Raw genomic sequence first — 21,640 nt, forward strand, 5'->3', positions numbered from 1 at the left:
CAAGGAAACAAGTAGTAACAATACAAAGGCTAGAAGATGACAGAAAGATCTATAACTTGAGATTAAAGAATGTAAGTGAAGAATTTGGGATACAAAAAAGGAACTACAAAGGTTATTCACAGAAATAATTAAGGAAAACTTCCCAAACATAGGAAAAGGAAATGATATTCTGATATATGAGGCATACAGAATCCAGTCAAAACAGAGCTACACTCAGGCATGTAATAATCAAGATCCCAGAAATTCAATATAAGAACAGAATATCAAAAGCTGTTAGAGGCAAGAAACAGATAACCTAACAGAGGAAGGCCCATCAGAATAATGGCAGACTTCTCTACACAAATCATCAAGTCAAGAAGAGCCTGGAGCAAAATATTCCAAGCCCTGAAAGAAAATAACCTCCAGCCCAGATTGACATACCTGATAAACTGTCTCTAGAAATTAATGGAGAAATAAGATGCTTCCAAGACCAAGAGGAACTTGGGAAATTTGCAACCACCAATCCAACTCTACAGAGAATACTCCAGGGCATTCTAGAGAGAGAGAAAAGTACTAGGATTCCAGGAACAGTGGCAGAGAGGCCTCAATGAATGGAGCAGAAAACAAAATGAAGAAGATAAGCAGACAACTGATGGAAAAAAAAAAAGAGCATAACAGAAATGAGGCAGAGAAGATTTTATTCAAAACTGATATGGTTGATAGTATCAAGTCTGAGAGTATAGGCAACAACACTGAAAATGACAAGACTCAATGATACACATTCTAGTTTGATAACTGCTGGTTTTTGAAGTTTTATACTATATACAAAGTTGTGTTTTTATTAATGCTGTTATGTACTGACATATTCAATTACACTATGTCTGATGATATAGCCAATTCTATTGGAGATAACAAGAGACAACACAGGAACTATGGTAGAACAATTTGTACAATGGTCTTATATGTTTATTTTGTTTCATTTGTTTATAGGAATATGTTTTGTTTTGCCTTGCTTTGTTTTGTTTCTCCCTCTAATATAGAAAGGATAGAAATACCTGTTAAGACTCATGCATGTGTAGAATCTATAAACAATTTATGAGAAGTGAACATATGACACATGATGAAATGAACAGATACTTTGAAGAAAAAGAGACACTAAAATACCCAGTGCTGATCCTGGAGTGTCATAATGTGAAACCCAGTAATAGTATTACTCTTTATTCAGAGTGATATTAGCCTGCTTGAGTTTATTCAATCTCAACATAATTGCAGAGATGAATAACTACACGTATATATATGTGTATAGGGTTGATAACCATATTTCTAAGTTTTTGTTGGATAGCTGAACAAAACTGGTTTCAATCTCACTGTTGGAATCCCCACTTTATATACTCCACTTTAGTATCTTTAGTAACTGTAAGAAGACAATCTGTAATCATCAACTAGTTATTTCTTACTGTTTATTTTTTCTTTGAAATTATGTATTATTTCTACTTGTTTTCTGTTTTGTTTAGTCTTTCTTTAAATTAAATTAAAAAAAAAAAGATACTACAGTACCCAGTGCTGATCATGGAGTGTCATGATGTGAAATCCAGCAATACTATTATTCTCTGTTCAGAATGATTTTAACCTGCTTTAGTTTGCTTAATCTAAACATAAATGAAGATATGGATAACTGCATGCATGTTTAAGTGTATAGTATGGATAACCATGTTACTAAGTTTTTGTTGGACAAGTGAGCAGAACTGTTTGCAGTCTCACTGTTTAAATTCCCACTTTACATGTTCCATTTTTGTATCTTGAACAACTATTTGTAAAACGACAATATGTAAACATAAACTAGTGATTTTTTACTGTTAATTTTTTTCTCTGAATGTATTATTTCTACCTATTTTCTGTTTTGTTTAGTCTTTCTTTAAATAAATTTTTTAAAAAAGCAATGTGTCTTTCATTGTAATAATTTTCATTTGAACACCTACATATTTTTAGTGCATTTTTTTACTTTTGAGATATGGCCACTCATTACAGACAACTGAGAAGTATCCAGCTTCTATAGAATCAGGATTTTTGTTTTTTTAGGAATTATTTTCTATATGTAAAACAATGTAGCAGGCGATTTAATCATTTTTAGGGACTTCAGCAAATGGTTGCTTTAGTCTTTAAGAAAATGCTTTAGATAGTATACTGAATTCATTCTTTTTCCTAGTACTATATCATAATGAGGTATGGATTTTGGGAAGAGTTTTAATTTTAATTTGTACTCTTATTGACATATATTGGTGCCTCAATTCACAAACTTAATTCGTTCTACGATTCTTGAAAAGACAACCATGTTCAAGTCCATGTGGGAAAGTCATACTTGTCACCAGAATTTTCAAACAAAAATAAAATTTGGGCCAAATGCTTGTGTTTTGAAGCAAATTGTTTGTTAACCAAATTGTTCACAAACAAGTGTTCATGAACTGAAGTATTTCTGTATTTTTAAACATTTATTAAGTAGACCCCAATTTCTCCACATAAGCCTGCTACCATCTTACACAGAATGTGTTGGAAGAACATGGAGACTTCTAGAATTGTAAGTCTTGATTCCAAGACCATCTTCTCAGACCATTATTAGATCCAAAGTAACATAACATACAGTAATTCACAAAGCAAGAGTCACAGAGATTCAGCCAAAGGAGCTAAACTAATGACTGAATTTCAGACAAAACATTTATCCTTCGTGCTGTTCTTCTAATGCAATAAAAGAAACTTAATAACATACTCTTCAAAATAATCATGGACAAATTCACTGCAAAGCAGACAGCATTATTGATGAACAATCACCAGTGATTACACCTAGGACCTCACCGTGAAGAGAGCAATTAGCAGATGCTCAATTAAAAATCTGAAAGAAATGAATGTTTATAATAAATGCCACGCAATTATCTGAAACTATACCTTCTCACAAAACCACTGGGGATCACAAGTTATTCAGTGTATTCCTGTATTGATACTTGGAACTATAAAACATGAAGTTAAATAGAATTATCTAAAATTATGCCTTTGATCCTGTCTTTGCCATTCTTGGCACCTAAAAGTGGCTTTTTATTTCATTTGATTCAGTAAGATAAAAAGCCTAATTGTAGTTATCCCTCACACCAGCCCCAAGCAACTATAGATTATTCTCCATCAAAAGACAATACATCTTGATTTTTCCCCTTCCCTGTGGCCTCTTTTTGCCTTTGTTATCTCCCACCGGAATATGACAATTATGCGGGGCTCTCGGCCTTAATTCTTCCTCCCTGGTCCTTCAAAGCCTGTTTCAATGCCACTTCCTCCATAAAGTGCTTCCTAGTTACTCTGCCCAGAATTATAATTGCCTTTTTATAGCTCTTCCTTATCTCTCATATGAGGATAATAATAATTATTCCCAAATCATTACTCGAGCCTGACAGATCTAAGTCTGTCTCCCATTCTGCATGGTAAGCTTCAATAGGTGCTATACAGGCCTTGTCTTACTCTGTCCCTTGCTTGTGGTATTCATAGCTGAATTCTTTTTATATTGTATTAGAAATTGTACCCAGGCCTCACATATGTTAGGCAAGTGCTCTACCACTGAGCTGCAGACCCAGTCTTTTTCAGCTTTTTGCTAAATTGCCCTGGCTGTCCTCAAACTTGTAATCCTCCTGCCTCAGCCTCCCAAATACATGTGATTACAGATTCACACCATTATGCTGGCTCTAAATTCTTTATAGCTCAAGACTTTTGGGAATGGTATCACTTATAAAGGGATTTTGATTTACCGATATGGTCAGTACCCTACTAAACAAGAATATTCACCATCTCGAGCCTGCTCTAACTTAATACTTTATTTTTCCAAGCCATGATTCTATATTCAGTCTCATAATCTTTCCAGGTATGGCAGTACACATCTACAATCCAGTAGCTGGGAGGCAGATAGGTGTATTGTGAGTTGAAAGTCAGCCTACACTACATAGCCAAATGCTGTCTCAATAAATTTTTAAAAATCATGATCTATAAGCTCTTCAGAACAATCCTTCTGCATAATCTAAAATCAAATTTTTGTCCATATAGCAGATAGCATCCTAATAGAAATAGTAGTCATAGATACTTTAAGTATAAAAATGGGAAGCTATAGATAGATATACTCAGACACATATAGGTAGAAAGTTTCCAAACTCTATGAGGCTAGTTAAGGACATCAGGGTGGAAATATTATAAAGCCTTAATTATAAATAAAAATTAAATTAAAGAAAAATCATTGCTGAAGCCTCGATTGCTATGTGTCAGCTTGAGCATATTCTTTATGAAGCCAACAAGGAATGAGATTGTCTTAGAAAATCCTGAACCTAATATTTTACTGGTACAGGTGTATGTTTTGATATTTGGGTGAGATGAACAAATAACTTTTCTGAGCACTGAAGTTGAAGGAGGCAATCATAGGTTTGCATGTTATACTTGGCCTTCCAATGATGTAAGCAGCAGCTAATAGTTGTACAATTGCACACTCAAGATTTTCTTTGTGACAGTATCAACCCAGGAGACGAGGCAAGGAAAGGGAGACTCAGCCTAATTACAGCTGTGAATTTTCTGAGGAACTGACGCAATTATCTCACAATAAAACACGTAAAATGCTTGGAAAAGACATTAAACATAATTTATTCTGGATATTGTTTCACTTTTGCTTGAAATATACAGCGAACCTGAGTTACTTTGGGGATGATGAGCTCTCCCAAGTCATAAAAAATGATGAGCCCAAGGAACCTAAGTCTTATCCAATTCTGGCCTCCTAAGGAAGATAAATCAGTTGGGTTCCTGCTTTTTAAAAGCGAATAATTAATGGCAGATCAGCCCACATGTCTGAAATTTATAAACTGAGGAGAGCTTTCTAGAAGATCACAGCCTGGTATTGCTGCAATTGACACGTTACACATGTTACCCAAAACCCAGGCTCCACTCCTCTGTGCCTTCCCTTGGCCTCACACACAAGGTCTGTACAAGCATACCTACTACTACCGACCATGGCTGCACCTCGGTCCAGGAGCTCCCATCCCAGCCCTGGGCTTTCCAGTGGGACATGGCCCCTGGGTCAGTATCTGGCCATGGAGAAGGGAAGGGTAAAATTGAGAATGGCTATTCTTTCCATTTGGTCCATGCCACTTATCAAATAAGCAAACAAGACTGTATCCCTTTTTCTAAGTGTCCAGGAATGGGTGCTAAATTCTATTATTACGTCCAAGTGAGTTGGGAAAAAACCGTAAGACTCCTTCTGGCTAAGATATATGCCTAATAATAATTATCTTAATGAAGGCAAAATAGGTATATCTAGTTAGTATAGATGTATTTTAGCTGCTTTTCCTGTTGGCTGTTGTCTCAATTCTGTCTCTTCATGTTCAAGTTAACCATCTTCTTCATTAAACCTCTAATCTGTATTCATTTTTTCATAGATGTCTACAGAAAAATATACCAGAGACTGGAATAATCTCATGTTCTGTGGTTTCAGCCCTGCTGTGTTAGTAGTTTTTCCTGTATCCTCACTGTTTATTACTCAGAACTGGTTGTCATGGTTTTCTCTCTCTTCACTGACTCTCTCCCATTTCCTGCCCCTTAGATCCTCCATTCATCCTGCACTCAAAGGAAAAGACAGCTATCAAGGGTGTCTCTGGCCATTTTTTTTTGCATATAAACTCTCTTTAAATCCTAATTTTTCTATCTCAGGAATTTTTCTCTTTTCCCCTCTCTCTTCATTACTACCCCCAGGCTCTTCTATATTTCCCTGATGCTTCCTAACTCTGCTCACTAACTCCAAAATAATTGGTCCAATTCATATACCACTTGCTGGTTACTGCCTTCCCAAAACACAGACATGACTGTATTATTCTCTATTTAAAAGCTTTTGACTTCCCTATTTCTTCAAAATTAAATTGACAGTCAAGTACCTTGTATAATAGGCAAAGCTATTTATGCCCTCACCCTATCATTCCAACTTAGCTCTTTACAATCCCCCACGTGCCCTTATTTCCAGCCACCTACTGTTACTCCCAGTTTCCTAAAATATAACTTGCTTTTGTTCCTGCTGTTTCTGCTTCCTGTGAGGCCCTGTGACCAAGCAAGACATCCCAAGCCCTAAATCTACACAGCATTTACTAACCATTTTGCAAGACCCTTCTATAATGAGACTTAGAGCTTCTCCATGAAGCATTCATGGGTGTGCCTTGCACTTTGTTCTGTCTCTACTTTGCTATTTTAATTTTACATATAGCATATTCTTCTAAAGGTGAGCATGTGTTAGTGCAGCATCAAGTGATTCTTTAAATCAAACTGAGTTGGAATGATAATGGGGCAAAGAAATTCCAAAAATAACTTTATGGACATTTAGTTACCCCGTCAGTCATTTTATTGAGGATTTCACATGTGCCAAGCAATTTTAGAGTTGGAAGAGAATACAGTGATGAACAACACAAAATGTCTACCTCATATAGTTTGTATTCTAAAGAGGAGAGGTAGAGGGGTGAAGACAACAAAATAGCCAGGTAATATAACATCAGAAAAGATGTGCAAGAGGGGGCCACCTGCAATAGGGAAATGACAGATCATTCAGGCTAGGTCTATCGAGTGGTCTTGTACAATCAGAGAAGTAAATCCAGAGAGAGTTCTTTTCAAATAGGTGAAGACCCAGGGAAGCACAAGAGCAAATGCCCTGCAGCAGAATGAGCTCCCTGAATCCACAGCCTGTGCAACAGGAACAAAGTGAGAGGCAAGTGGTAGAAGAGAAGGATGGAGTTAAAGGCTAAAGGAAGCACACTGAAGGGCCATGTAAGGGTGATGGGTGAACTGCCCATGCTGGGATTGCTCTCCATCTGCCTTCATGAAGCAGAGCCTTGAAGGCAGAAATATCATGAACATCAGGAGCCCAAATCAGGCAGAGGGGATCACAGCCACTCGGGCCTTAATGTTTCTTCTAACCTGCCCTTCCCGCCTTCCCAAAGAGGAGCCAAAACGTATCCATAATAACCCCAAGGAGGAGACCTTCCCAATGTTTAGTCTGTTTTCTATTCACAGAGAGACAGAGTTCCAACCATTGCAATCATTTCTGAGTCATGTGAAACTGTCTTTTCCAGATCAAAGCAGCTCGGAGACAGAGAGGTGTTTGGAGAGTTCCTCTAAGAAGACCCAGTTCTGAGGTTAAATGAACATGGGTAATAACAGAAGTTTTCCTGAGATGCAAGGCTCTGTTTTGTTACAGCTGCCTTCCTCTTGTCATGTGCATCTGTTAGAGTGGCCAACCTCAGTGACAGATAAGAAGTAAATGCAAGACCTAACAGATCTTGCATAACGAGACTACAGTGAGCTGTCAGTTCCTATGTCCCTAGCTTCTAGACTTTTGTACCCACACTGCATTCCTGCTGACCTATGATCGTCTACATCAGAGAATAACATGTTGACTTTCTGTTTGACTTGATGTTTTCCACAAGCCACTACAAGCTGTAAGACAAGGACTTGGTGTCTCAAATCATTTCTTTTCCTAATTTGTTAACATGGGGCTGGTTTGAAAATGCAAAGTACTGTTGTTACTTTATGCTTAAAGGACATTAAGAAATGCCTATGAAACTCCACCACAAGCATCACAATACCACACAAATGGCAAAAGGATAAAAAAAGAAATGATGGAAAGTCTTTACATAGAGATAATGGTCACGAGTCAGGAACAGAGGTGTGCCCTTACAGCCCTATGATTCAGTCTGAAGCATAGATCACTTGAACCCAGGAGCTGGAGATCAACTCAGGTGGAAAAAGAGATCTTGTGTTTTAAAAACAAACAAAAAAAAAAATAGTGGCTACATTTCCTTCCCATATGAATACCCTAACAATTTCAAAACTAAAATACATGAGGTATTAACACATAACTGGTAAGACCTCACGTGTTCATATAATGAGAACATGTCCTTGGAACATTTTCCCCAGGTTTCCATACATATAGGGCAGTCTTGAAATTCATCTCACCCTGTGAAAGAATTTTATGTGGTGCTGAGGCAGTGATTTGGTTTTAAAGTCAGTCTATGTTATTTCAGAAAAAAAAAAAAAATAACCACCACCATCACAACAACAAAAAAAAACTATCCACTACACTCTCAAGAGTTGATCTTCCATAAACCCAATATTTTAAATAACTGTTTTACAAATTCTTTTCATCAGCAAAGAATCTCCTTTCTTTTATTTGCTCTATTTGTAATAGAGAGAGTCATTTGTCAGAATAAACCTCATGTAGACAGCTTTATTTGCCAGATATTTGATAGCACAGAAGAAAATAATTCATTAGTAGTTACCTTATCAAACTATACATTTTGTGCCCTGCCCAAAACATAACAACCCCAACAAGCACACGAAGGGTGTGCTTGGTTCTGTGTCTTCACCAATTATCCCCTATACTTCATTGCTTGCAAAGACTGTTTTGAACAAAACAGATTTGGGGGGAAAAATGGAATTTTCTTATTTAGTCTACCTTTCTGGCACTAAGGACAGAGGGAAGATAAAAAAACATTCACAGAAAAAATGTTACAGTCTGGAAAAGGGGTTCTCTGCCACTGTTAGTTGTTACTTAATTCTAGTATCATCTACATTCAATTGTAGTGTATATGCAAAGCCTAATACCATCCAGCAGGTGGCGTGAGGCTGGCTCCATAGTTAGGGCTACAGTTCACATAAGGAAGGGCTCCAGCTCTCAAAAAAATGGATGCATATTTGCAGTCTTTATTTTGAAATTCACTCTTTCAATTACACATATGCTGGAATTACCTGTCTTATTGCCTTTGGTTTTCTTTTACTTTGTTGTTTAAGAGAATTTGGGTGGTGTGTGTTAAAGCAGATAGCCCAACAAAAGTAACTGAATAAAATACACATATTAAATCTGTTTGGCTTAATCTGTTGTATCTAGTTAGCTTTCTATACATAACTACCATGCTCATACATACTTTTTTATTTATTCATAGTGGCATAATTTAAAATAAATAGATCCAATAAGTATGAAAGATTTTAGAATGGAAAAGACGGATCAAGTGATGAATGATTTCAAAATCTCTTTTGACATTAATTTCTGCTTCAACATTTCTTAAGAAATTTTTGCAAATGCTCCAAATGTATTGTTTCTTGTACAATATTCAAGGGACAATTTTTCTCCATTTGAAAACTGTTTAAAAGGATCCTGATTTTTTATGGCAATGTTAACTGGAGAATCATACGACCTCTTAAGAATTAAAACAGGTGCCATTTTCTAAATGGTCAGTCACAAAGTTCTTTGGTGCTTTATTTTCCCCTAAGTATGAACAACACATTTTGTCAGCATAATTGAAATATGCTAGAGTGATCTTGTGCTTTCCAGTTATAAATATCAGTGTGCTTTGCATGATTTTGCTGACCATGTCTTGTACCTAATTTCACTGTAATTAACATCCTATATTATAATTTGTGAATCTTATAGTTACTACTATATCTAGATTGTAAACTTCAAAATACGCACTTTCGTAATTATAAGAGCAGTATCTAGCAAGGCTTGATATAGAAAAAATGCTCCAGAATGTCAGTGAAGTACACTTTAATAAAGCACACTTTGGAAATACCACGCCTCCCATGAGCCAGTGGCAGCCATGTAGAACAGGAAGAGAATCAAGAAGCCAAATTATGCCCTCTAATGATCCAGCAGGTGCATTGGCCGGGAGACAAGAAGAGCAATATCCCCCCTCCTATAAGGAACTATGGTTGAAATGATAGCAACTGAAATAATAATAATAATAATAAAAATATTAATAACTTAATGCTTGTTTAATTAACTTTGCAAGCCAGAAGCTGGTAGACTGAGCACCTATTTGGAGGATAACAATATGCATTATAGCAACTGTGGGTGATTTCCTTCTGTTTTGTTTGTGAAATCCAATGTTTTGTTCCATTTTATTGTTTTGTTTAACCCCTATATCTGGTAACCTGAGAAATTCTTTTAAAGATAACACTATATGATATAATAATCATTGTTAAATTCCAACTACTTTAAAGATAGCAATATACTATATAGAGCGGTGTAGCCCCACAAGCTGCAGCTGCCCCAGGGCAAGAACCAACAGCGTCTCCTGAGTTCTGGGCATGTTGGAACTTAGGGGGCTGGGAAACCAAACAACCAGCTCGCCTCCCTGGTAAGTGGCTATGGCCTGGCAATCTGCAGCTGCCCCAGGAGGGAGAAACACCAGCATCTCCTGAGATCCGTGCCATGTTGAATCTTAGCGTGCTGGGAAACCAAGCAACCAGCTCGCCATCTTGCTAAGTGAGGTGAGCCTACCATTTACCCCCACCACATTAGCAAATGTGAGCCAGAGGCCTGAGCATCTCTTGGGAGGTTGACCATATGCATTATAGCAAATAAGAGGGATTTCCTTCTCTTTGAAGGCAAATATTTTTTATCACTGTTTTGCTTTGTTCTGATTAATGGTATTGCCCATTCAATATTCTGTTTTGATAAGTTCTATAATGTTCTGTATTTCTTTTGATTTTGCTATACTTGATTGAAAGAACAACTATTATGAAGATAAGGAGATATACTCTAGTACGTATTACTGTTATCCCAGTAACCCACTGTGAAATTCTGTACCAATTTCACTACACTGTCTAAATTGGTTTTGTTCCATCTTGTTCTGTTGTATTTTATTACCTTCAAAATAATTTTAAAAATTTAAAAACAAAAAACTATATGACAACCATTGTTAAATCCCTATCATCTTGATTTGAAAACCTATATAGATATTGTTTCTGTTGTTGCTGTGTTGTTTTGCTTTTTTATTGTTGTTGTGTTTCTGCTTTGTTTGCTTATTGATTTTTCTATTTTTTTCTCTTTAAAATACAAAAGGCAAATTCAAATTTATGCTTTTTAATAAGAATAAAAGATGTCGTCACTTTTTAAAAAATAATGCACACTTTGTTAAAATGTGGTCATTCAGGCATTAAAAGCATAACTGCTTGTGTGAAGACTTCATAAACAGATTTATTTTACAAATAATATCACACAGTAGGTGATGCCACAGGATGTGCTGGTATCTCAGCTTTCAAAGAGTTGGAGATGCTGTGCTTCCAAATAGTCTGACTCCCTCACCTGCAAGAACGTGACTAACAGCTTTTCCCAGGAAGGAAGTAAATACTATATGTCCTGCCACTCAGAAGTAGAAGGTGGTTGAAATGACCATGATTCACTTAAAATAGCACTGTCAGTGGCCTGGTTCAGAAACAACTGGTCAGAAAAGGAGGTGGAAGTAGCCTCAGCGTGCCCCTCGGTTGGAAGTCTGTCAGCAAAAGTGGTTTCCCACATTGCCAGGTTTTTTTCTCACAACTTCATACTTTTTTACTCACTTTTCCCCTTTTGTTGAAAATGGGGAAGGAGGTGAGCCTTTCTCAGTAAAGGCAAGAACACTTGCCATGGACATATGTCAAATAGTCATTGAGCCATCCATTATTCCCACTTGTCTATCTTCAGACAAGCTAAGAAAATGCTGAAAGTTAACCATGACCTGTTGCTTTTTATTCTTCAATGTGTTTAAAATTTACACAAGTAAAAGATGCTGGAAATAAAAGTTTTCTCTTTGCATAACAGTATCTAACACTTGCCTCTGTAATCACCCATTATCTGCATGTTCTGAAGAATGACTGTTTAAGATTTTTTTATTTTACTGGAGTAATATATAGTATGCAAATATTTGCACCTCACACAGATTGTGCATTTTTAAAGATGGAATCATACATCATAAGCTTTCTACAGTTTGCTTTTTTAATTCACACACTACTTGCTTTAAGTGCTAAGTAATATTTCATCATTAGGTCACTATAATTTGTTATTGACCAACAGTGAAGCTGCTTTCACTTTTTCACTTGTAAATGGTACCTATGTAGTCATCCTTCTATCTCATGTAATATAAACCTGTCAGTAAGAAAATTTCCCTATTGATAAAAGACAGAATTCACACTTTAACTCTGCAGCATATTGCCAAACTGCCTCCTAAAACATTGCACCAAACACATTTACCATTAATAGGATATGTGAACACTCCTCTCCTTCACCTTGACAAGCTCCCACCCCACAAAATATTTTATTATTGAGAAAAAGAAACCTTGTTTTATTTTATTATTATCTCAAAGTTACTAAAATTTTGAAAATCTATTTAAAATGGAAATAACAGAAAAAACAAAAGATACACCTTACTTGTCCTACATTAAAAATGACCCTAATTCACTTTTATTGTATTATTTTTTGCAACAACAAAATTCAAGCACATTGTTTAAAAACCTGGAAGAATAAGTACATAATCGATGTACGAGTGTGTAAGTTCTCATTTGCTTTGTCGGTGTCTCTTCCGCTTGCTGAGATAATGAAGGTAGGATTTTGGTTTCAAATAGTGGGGGGTGGGTCATTACCCTCTATGTCTTACAACCTCTCTGCTCAGAGTGCACCAATAACAATTCAATAAATCTGCTTGTTCACAAGAGCTAGATATAGCCCAGGTTAGGAAGTTGGCGTCTGGAGGAGCTGCTGGCCACGCTCTGGAGAGTGGCAGTGCTCTGATTTTTCTCCTTTAGTGTCACAGACTCCTGCAGACATCACTGTCTCATTGAATGTAGCTGATTCTTGGCCATATTTCTCCCTTCTCTCTGCCACCTTCCATTACTTGTACTCAGATAAATCTCCTCAGTTTGGCAGAAAGGTTGAATATACAGCCTTTTCTCCTAGCATTGATCAATACCTGCACAGAGATAAACCAGCCAGAGAAGCAATAGAACAGGCTCTTTGTATGATTATGTATCATGTTCAAGGGGCTTGTAATGTCCACAGTGCAATCCACTATAATACTCCTTGTTTTAGGAATGTATTACCACAAGGTGGAAACCATCAAGACACTGTTGTAACATACTAGAGAGGTTTTTGGGTAAGGACTAAGGGCCCTGAACCACACAATTTAGCCAGAAATATTCCCAGTTCGATCATTACTTGTAACCTAAATCTTCCAGGACTTACCTTTACGTGGAAAATAAGGTTCATAAAATTTACATTTACCCTAATTTCAGTGATATTCCATCTGTGCATGCAGTTCCCTATAAAATCTGACACAGTTACACTGGCGAGTTTCCACGGGATCACCTTAGCATGCTCACATACTCACATACCACTCCCCTCCAGAGTCAGGCTGCAGCATTTGCCATTCTTTCTGATAAGCTCTGCCTTCTTCCTATGCAGCTCCTACTGCAAAGACATCCAAAAAAGCTGTCTTGCCAGGCATGTCTGCTACAAGACCTTGAAAATGTCACAGTCTAGGGGCCAGTGCCCTGATCATCTCAACCTTCAGAGAACTAGAGTAGTCTTGTGTCCCTTGAGAAGTGAAAGCATTCCCTCCCTAATATCGTACTGCCCATGGGTAAGAAATTTCACATGCACCCTCTGCATCTCATTCCTTGAGGTAATGGATCTCTCATTCTCTACAGGATTTGACTTAACCCTCTAGAACTGGACCACCAGAAGTAACAGACTTGGAATGATCCCTACCACCTCTTCAGAGGGCAGGGACTACTTCTCTGCCCTTTATTCTACAAGTCTACTTCCTCTCATCTTGAAAACCCAACTCATCAATCTCCTCCAAAATTGTTCATATTTCACATATTTAATGTGTAATGCAATTTCATGGCTATGAAAAAGAAGTTATATGATAGCTGCACTTTAAAAATCAGATAAAAAGTAGGTTGGTGCAGTTAGAGTCTTTACTAAGTAAATTATAACCATCCTTTGGAGTTCTCTTCTAGACAATGTTGTCATTGTTTTTAATCACAATATTTTATATTCAAAAATTCACAATCTGGACGTAATTGAGCTTACTATGTTCCTAACAGAATGTTCCATGTAAAATCAGCAGTAAAAACAGCAGCTAGTCTCAGATACATTACCATGATCTGTCCCATTCCCTTTTACCCATTCGGGCTCCACCTCTTCACATCCACTGTCCACTCATACTGAATGACTCTCAGTTCCCCCAAAGTTTTCCTTTTCCTTTCCATTCCTGTACCTCTTCTCAATATGGCTGGTCTAGAATGCATTCCTGCCTTCTGCTTGTCTTGCAGAATCCTGAGTCAGGCATCCCTGTATTCATAAAGGCATTTCTCTGTCTCCACCCTTGCCTTCCTCCCTGTAAAGAAAGGATCGCTCCTCACTGACCCAGTGCCCCGCACCACAACAGGTCTACCATAGTACCACAACATTTTATTTTATAAAACACGCTAATCTGAAAGGCAAGATTGTCTGTTCAGTGCTTACCCCAATATCTGGCAAAAGTCCAGTGAATTATTCTTTTGAAAATAAAAGTAAGAACACATTTTTGCAAGTGTATACCAATAATAGTAATAAACCCATCTTCCTCAAATTGCTCAATTTAGCAAAAACCTTACATAACTTTAAACTGGGAAAGATAAAGGGAAAAAATGCAGACAAATCTACAATGTGGGGTACAGTTCCTAGTCTCTCAATCACACTTCCTTTGCCCATTTCTGACTGCAGCTGGAGAGGAGAGATGCCAGGTGAGTTTTTCTGCACTTTTGCCCAAGACCTTTCCCTGATTCTGGGCAAGCTGTTGGTTTTCACAACAACCTTGAACAGAGGGGAGTTAATTCCCCTTTTGCCAAGGGTGGGTAGTAGTTATGCACTTCAAATTCCTGTCTCCCAAGTGGACAATTCCAGAAGAATTCTACTTGCTTCTCAGCAGTCCTGGCAGAACTGAACCCCTTATTAACAGCAGCGACTTCAGTAACAATCCCTCCTTCGCACTGCTCTCTTCCTGTTTGTCTTACCACTCACTTGGTTCTACATTGTGGGATCCCCTTTCTAAAACTACCTGCACCAAAATATTTATCTCAGGGAATCAAAGCTAAGTCATGGACCTTATGCTGGATAACTTGACCACTCTCCCCAGGAATCAATGCATAAATATAATATATCAGGCAAGAGAGAAAAAGACATAGCTCACTTAACAATTAAATGTAGCAAAGGATATTTTTGACACAATTATAGAAAGTGAATATGTTCGAGTTTTCAATAAAATTAAAGTATATATATGGAAATGAAAAAGATACCTACTGTTAATTAACTAAAGAAGTATATTATGAAAATTTATAAGAATATATGTAAACATATATAAGCATATAGAGCATATTACGAATATATATCAAAAGATATAAAAATGATCTATAATATGCACTAACATCAATTTTTAATCTAGATATTTACAATATAGTCACTTTATTCTCTTAGCTTTACAAATCTGTATTTTCTACTATTCTACCACGTATATACTGCTTATGTATTTAAAAAATATATTTTTTAAAAGCTAACTACATTCAATTTTTAACCCATTATTTTGTAATTCCAGGGCAGTCTTTATATAGTCCAGTGATGAATGAGAGTAACCAGGAAAATTGTAAATGGACTAAAGAAAGCTCCATAATGTATTGTGGCAGGTTAGGAACAGACAAACCAAGAACCCAGCTCCTATGTGGAGAGGGTCCCATAAATATCCCAGTCCATGTCTGTCTGAGGCACACTCGCCCTTCCTATAATCTCACCCACATGCATTCATTAGAACACTCAGAGAACAAAGACACATTCTTCAGCCCAGATTATGGAAAAGATTTGCTTTAAACAGCATTTTATAATTTATGATGGCAGAGATTAGAAGCCAGCCTTCCTGCTTACTAACTGCACCTGATGTGACGCGGCAGGAAACTTCCACCACAACATACATGCTCTCCATAAGCTGGTTATCCTCCTCTACACTTAATCTGTTCCCAACCAATCCCTCCAAAAGAAAATAAATATTTATAGATTAAAAGCGAATTGCCTTCTCATCCTTTACAGCCGCTGGTGTGCAAGCTGTTAAGAACAGTGTGTTTAATTAATGGATAGATACCATTAGAGAGACAGCTGGACCGGCATCCAAATGAGTTTGGACTCAAGGTGCCAGGAGATAAAGATCAGAAAGTGGAGTAGCTGCGCTGCAATTGGGTTCATTTATAAAGGAGGCTGTTAAAGGTCAGCTGTGTTTCCTTGTGCTAGAGATAAAGAGATGCTATTAAAAACAATTGGAAAGTAATTCATAAAGGGCCAGTAAGTTACTTGTGTTAAATTAATTTGTCTTTTGATAGTGTGGCACTCATGATGGGAAAGTAAATTTACCTAAAATCAAGCTCTTTCAAAAACAGACATTGATCATGTCTTTCCTGAAAAGCCACTGGTAGAAGCTCCTGTGTGCCATACCACTCGTGCCAGCTGATCGTAGAATACTCTTTGTTCTTTGCAGCCTCTTCCTAGGCTGAGAATTAACCAGTTATCCCCTGAGGGTAGGAAATACATTGATATTTCTCAAGACATGCTGAAATGCCTGATCCTGCTGATGTCATCCCATTACCTCTCAGGAACCCCTTGCTGAGCACCAGAACAACCATCGTGTACACAGTTTCTCTTCCCTGACATAATAAAACATTCTGCACATGGTGCTTCATTTACAACCCCCTTCATCCTGTCTCCACTTCAACACGGGATGAAAGTTTTTTTATTTATCCAGAGATGCACCTACTATTGTGAATGACAGTTCATGTGGCAACATGACACATTTTCTTTGTTCATCTCTTCTCCTAGGTAAATCCTTCCATTCAAGAACTTCAAACTCATGTCCTCCTCCCCAGTTTCTTCACACCCCAGAAGGATCTGTGACAAAGAGCAATTTCTTTTACTGCTTAGAAATGGCAATCCATTAAGTCACAGTTCCATTTTCTACTGGACAAGATGGAGGCTGTGTTTACATGCTTCCAGATGTGGGGAAAAGAACAGGAAAATCCACTCCACCAGACTGTGAGCTTTGTGGACTGTGATCAGGTTCTCTCCCTCTGCCTATTGCCAGAGGAAAATTGCTTGCTGCTCCTCTTTCTTTGTGGGTATTAAAAACTATTGGTGTCTCTCTTTTTTCTAATACCATGGGAATAATGAGCAATTCCCTGCAAAGTTCTGTTTGTAAAAAGCCTGCCATTGCAGGCATGCATTCCTGACAGCCCTCAGCAGCAAGGCACTAACCATTTTCTCAGTCAACCAGGAGCGTCAGCCAAGGAGAGACAAAGAAGGCAGGAGGCAGTTAATATCACCCACTTACCACTGGGTATCCTTTGCAGGTTTTAATAACAGATTCACAATTCAGAATCTGCACAAAAATGGCTTTTGCAATCAAATAGTACAGGGCTTCCCCTGGGCCTGTCCTCTTTGAAAAACTAGAGTCATGGATATATGCAGCATTACCTTACCAATATTCAGCTTTCATAAACATGTTTTTAAATAGGATTTGGTTTAGGCTGGAGTCAGTGGAGAAAACCCCAGAAGTGCAAGTGGCAAGGTCAGGCAGGCATCCTGCTGTGAAGAAAGCTAATGAGACACAGCCCATCGCAGGAGGGGGCACCAGCAATAGCAGCAGAAACATTCTCCACCGCTCACTGGGTACTTCCTGTGCGCCATGTACTACATACCACTCGCTTTACACCCATTATCATGTATTACATGCATCATGAATTATTGTTTTCAACTCTTTGATAGTCAAAGAATTTAAGTAAAACTTTCCTAAAACCAATGCCTAGTAAACAGAAGACAGGATATCCCTGTCCATCTTGTTCTAATGCTAGGGATCTGAAACCCTTTGTGATGATTCTGAGTTTACCAAAATTATGGTCTGAGAAATAAGAAAAACTCACACCACACATTTTTCTTTTTTGTCTGCCCAACCTCTTCCCACATTAATGTGGGATCAGCACCCAAGTCTTCTGGGAAATGAGTCTTACATATAGCTATCTACCCATGTTGTAAGGATGTGGTGGAAGCTGCTATCTCACAGCCGGTCAGTCTCTCTGACTACACTTGATGTCCCAAAGATGGTCACTTGCCCAGGCAAGGCCAGTCTTTAGTTTCACCTGCCTGGCTACAATTGTCTGGGTGGGCATACGAAAGAGCAATAGTCCTGATAATAACAACAAAAATGTATTAGCATTTACAAGCCAGTCATTTTACATTTTACCACCATGTACAATTGTCTGACATATGTAACATTACTATTGCTATTTTACAGAGGTGACTGGTGAAGCACTGGTGAAAAGCATCTTGCCCAGGGTCACATAGCTAGGATGTTGCAAAGCTGAATCTTGCTTTGTATCCATTTGAAGGTACTGTGTCAAAAATTCTGCATGAAATCCTCATCTCTGAACAGAACAGTCATTTATTCTTTTGATCTGGGGGTCAGATGAGTGGCAGCTGGCCTCAGCTGTGGGGCTCTGCTGGTCTTGGCTGAGACCACACAAGCAACTGAGTAAGCATGGTGTCAGCAGATGCACCAGGATTCGGTGGGCAGTTCTATTCCAGGTGCCTCTTATCCCCTCCTGGGACCTGATGGCTGCATTCGGCATGTTCTTCTTATAGAGCAGCCAAAGAGTAGGATACAGTCAGCATCAGAAAAGGCCTCCTAAGCTGGCTCAGAATCAATACACTGATACTTCTGCTTCAAGCATGAATGCATGAAACAGGACATGGAGCATTTTGGGAGGAGCACTTAGCCATCAAAACCAAATAAAGATTCAAGAGAAAGAAAGGGAGGAACAGTGCCACTGTTTACTACGTGTCTGAATAATTCTATAGACATTTTCTGTCTCAAGCTGGAAAACTTTTAGTTTCTTGTCAGTAGAAAACTCTGTGGGGTGTGAAGCTCTAAGCTTGTCATCCTCTAACTTCCCCAGTGTGGTAGGTAGAAAAGATGCAGGGATAAAACTGAAAGTTTCCAGGCTTCTCACGACCCTGGGACCAGCTGTCTTCAAGTCACTGTTATGTCTCTTTTGTTTGGCTGCTCAAGGCTGCTTCTGATGTCCTTGACCACTTTGTTTTTTAAACTGGTTAGATTTCCTTTCACATGTTACCCACGAAGTCCTGAGCAGCACAAAACCTTTGTTATTTAAAAAAAATAGTAGTAATAAACTGAAGTGATCCATGTTAATACAACATTTGACACATATCTAATGCATCTACTATTGTGATGGATATGATAGGAACTGAAGATGGGAAAGAATGGATACAAATTTAGGAAGTTCAGTACACACAGAGCTCATGCTACTAAAAAAGGAATGCCATTGGCTCCTATAGAGACATAGAGAAGATGAGATTAAGCTCTGAGTTAGGTAGAAATAGCAATGTCTCTCAGAGAAGTTAGAGAGTGTTGTCAAGTCCTGGAAGATCCTAAAAATTTCTTCAGAGCAGAAAAAAACAGATCAGTGGCACTGAAGAGTTTTGGGCCGAGGGCAGGGTGGTAAGGACAAGAAGTAGTGTCACAGAGGCATAAAACTACATAATGTCTGATGAGAGGACCAACATTAATGGGTAATTGTAAACATTCCAGTGAAAAGTTGGAAAGCAGAAATCATGGACGTGGTTCTAAGAATTTCACAAGGCCTAGTTTAGTTGGCAGAACTGCTTTGCCCTACTTAGCAGGCATTGTGTCCCTAACATGCATTCGATTGGGGAAGGTGCCCCTTGAGATTGTTCTCCTCCTTTTATCCTGACACTACACTTGTGAAGAACCTTTTCATCATAATTTAGTTTCCTATATAGGCCTCCTCTAGGGAAAATAAGAAGCTAACTAGCCTACAGGAATATTTTGGCAGTTATTTTTCTGCATAAATTAAAAAATCGACAACCTAGTTTATAAAACAAACTCATAGGAGTCTAGTGTATAATCAAGGCTCTTTATTTTACATGAATGTAACATGGGCTAAACAAAAAGAATGTCCTAGAAAATAATCAATTTGGCTGACACAGGAGGAATGTCAGGTACCAGGGCTGCTAGGAGGCTTTCAGAATCTGGAATGGGCACCTAGTTTTGTTTGCATCATTGTAGGGCTTCTCTTTATGTGTGAAAATGCTAGTAGCTCTGAGGTCACTTTATAGCTCATGAACAAGGAGGAAGAAAGAAATTACTTTTTTAGCTTCAGCAAAGAAAACTACAGAAATCTCCTATTGTTCAGCTTTGCATTATGTACTCATTCATGAGGGAGATCCAAGAGATTGGTCCAGTTTGAGATCATGCAGAGATGGTTGGGAATCTTTTTCCAAAGACTGAGGAATAAAGGAATGTTTTTTTCCCTAACAGACAATATCGGTGTTAATGACTGTATTTATCATGAAAGGATACTGGATGACATCAAGTCTGGACCTATAAAGCGGAGGCATGGAACTCCTCCCAAACTCCACATCCCCTGCCTTGATAGAGAAGCCCAAAAATTTTACTTTAAAGTCAAGATGTGCAGTGCTCCAAGTAGAATAAGATTTCTGACTCACTCAGTGTTAGTTAACAATGAGGGTGGGATATCAAATTTATGTTGAAGTTAGAAAATCAGACTCAATTCCAAATAAAAACAAAAAGTAAGCATGTTTATCTCTATTGTTCCCTTGGAGATGCACTCATATGCCCTGTAATTCTGATCCAGGATTTGGAATTGGCAAATTTTAGATTTGTATCTATTTGAAGGTACTGTCTCAAAAATTCGAGGGAATAGCCCAAAGAGTAACGATATACTTGGAGCACGCACAGCAATTTTCTAGGTCTCAGACCAGGCAATTGGTCTTCCCTTACCCATGCTCAAGAACCTCAGCATTGCTTTAAAAACAAATCTGGTACTTGCAGTACTACTCAGAAGTCAACAGTGTGTCAATGATGAATAATTTCTTTAACTTCAGTTAAACCATGGACTATTTAGGCAGGTCAAATACAGTCAGTTAATATACTTGTTAAATTCAGAATAAATTCATGACTAATAATATAAAGTGTTCAAAGGGTGGCATAAAATATAATGTGAAAACCAAAGCTCTGTGGCTTATTGTGTGTATACCCTTGAGCAATGTGCAGCCTCTCTAATCTTGTGTCTTCTTTTGTGAAAGAAACCTGAAGAACAAATCATCTCTTAAGAATCTTTCCATGTTGTAGACGACTCCACTACAATGCCCAATTCCCAGCCTTTCCCAGGCTCTGTGCCTAAACGTGTTCACAGCGTGCTTGGTTATTAATGGGAATGATGAGATGATGGGACATTGTGGCAGGAACCAGTGTGTCCATACTATACCGTGCCTGGCAACTAGTTTATACAGCACAGAAGTACATTTGGATCTCCATGTTTGGAATCACACAAACCTGTGTTCAAATTATGTGTCCTCTACTTTGTCCAGTGTGAGGGACATTGTGAATAATGAACAACAGGACTTGGCTCCTGTCCTTTAGAGTAAAAGACTCTCAAGAATGGCTCCTTCTCCTACACTTTGATTCTGGAAGGAAGAGGAAGAAAGAGTACAGAATTCAGTCTTACATATCCATGAGAAAGGAGGCCAGAGCCACAGATTTTTAAATTGGCAAGAAAATTAAAACTTTTTTTTCTTTTTATAATGAAGGTTAGAATCTACAAAGTTTCCAGCATGTAGATTAGTAAAAATAACATCTCACAAAGGATGGATCACCCATTAGAGTTCAAAAGGGTACGCCGAATCAGTTCACCGTGTCTTTCTGCTGGTTCCTGCCAT

The 21,640-nt window shown here is 38.0% G+C and overlaps 1 protein-coding gene and 1 pseudogene across 3 annotated transcripts in view; one reads left to right on the top strand and one right to left on the bottom strand.

Moving 5' to 3' along the window:
* Positions 1-21,640, bottom strand: part of Phf14 (PHD finger protein 14) — a 284,212-nt gene that overhangs the window by 31,586 nt on the left and 230,986 nt on the right. The window lies entirely within an intron of this gene.
* LOC100727421 (small ribosomal subunit protein eS8-like) overlaps positions 5,004-21,640 on the top strand; it is a 39,668-nt pseudogene continuing 23,031 nt past the window's right edge.

This window comes from Cavia porcellus, unplaced genomic scaffold (assembly GCF_034190915.1).
Source record: "Cavia porcellus strain 051 isolate PalLab524CR breed Dunkin Hartley unplaced genomic scaffold, mCavPor4.1 scaffold_2, whole genome shotgun sequence".
Taxonomy (NCBI): Eukaryota; Metazoa; Chordata; class Mammalia; order Rodentia; family Caviidae; genus Cavia; species Cavia porcellus.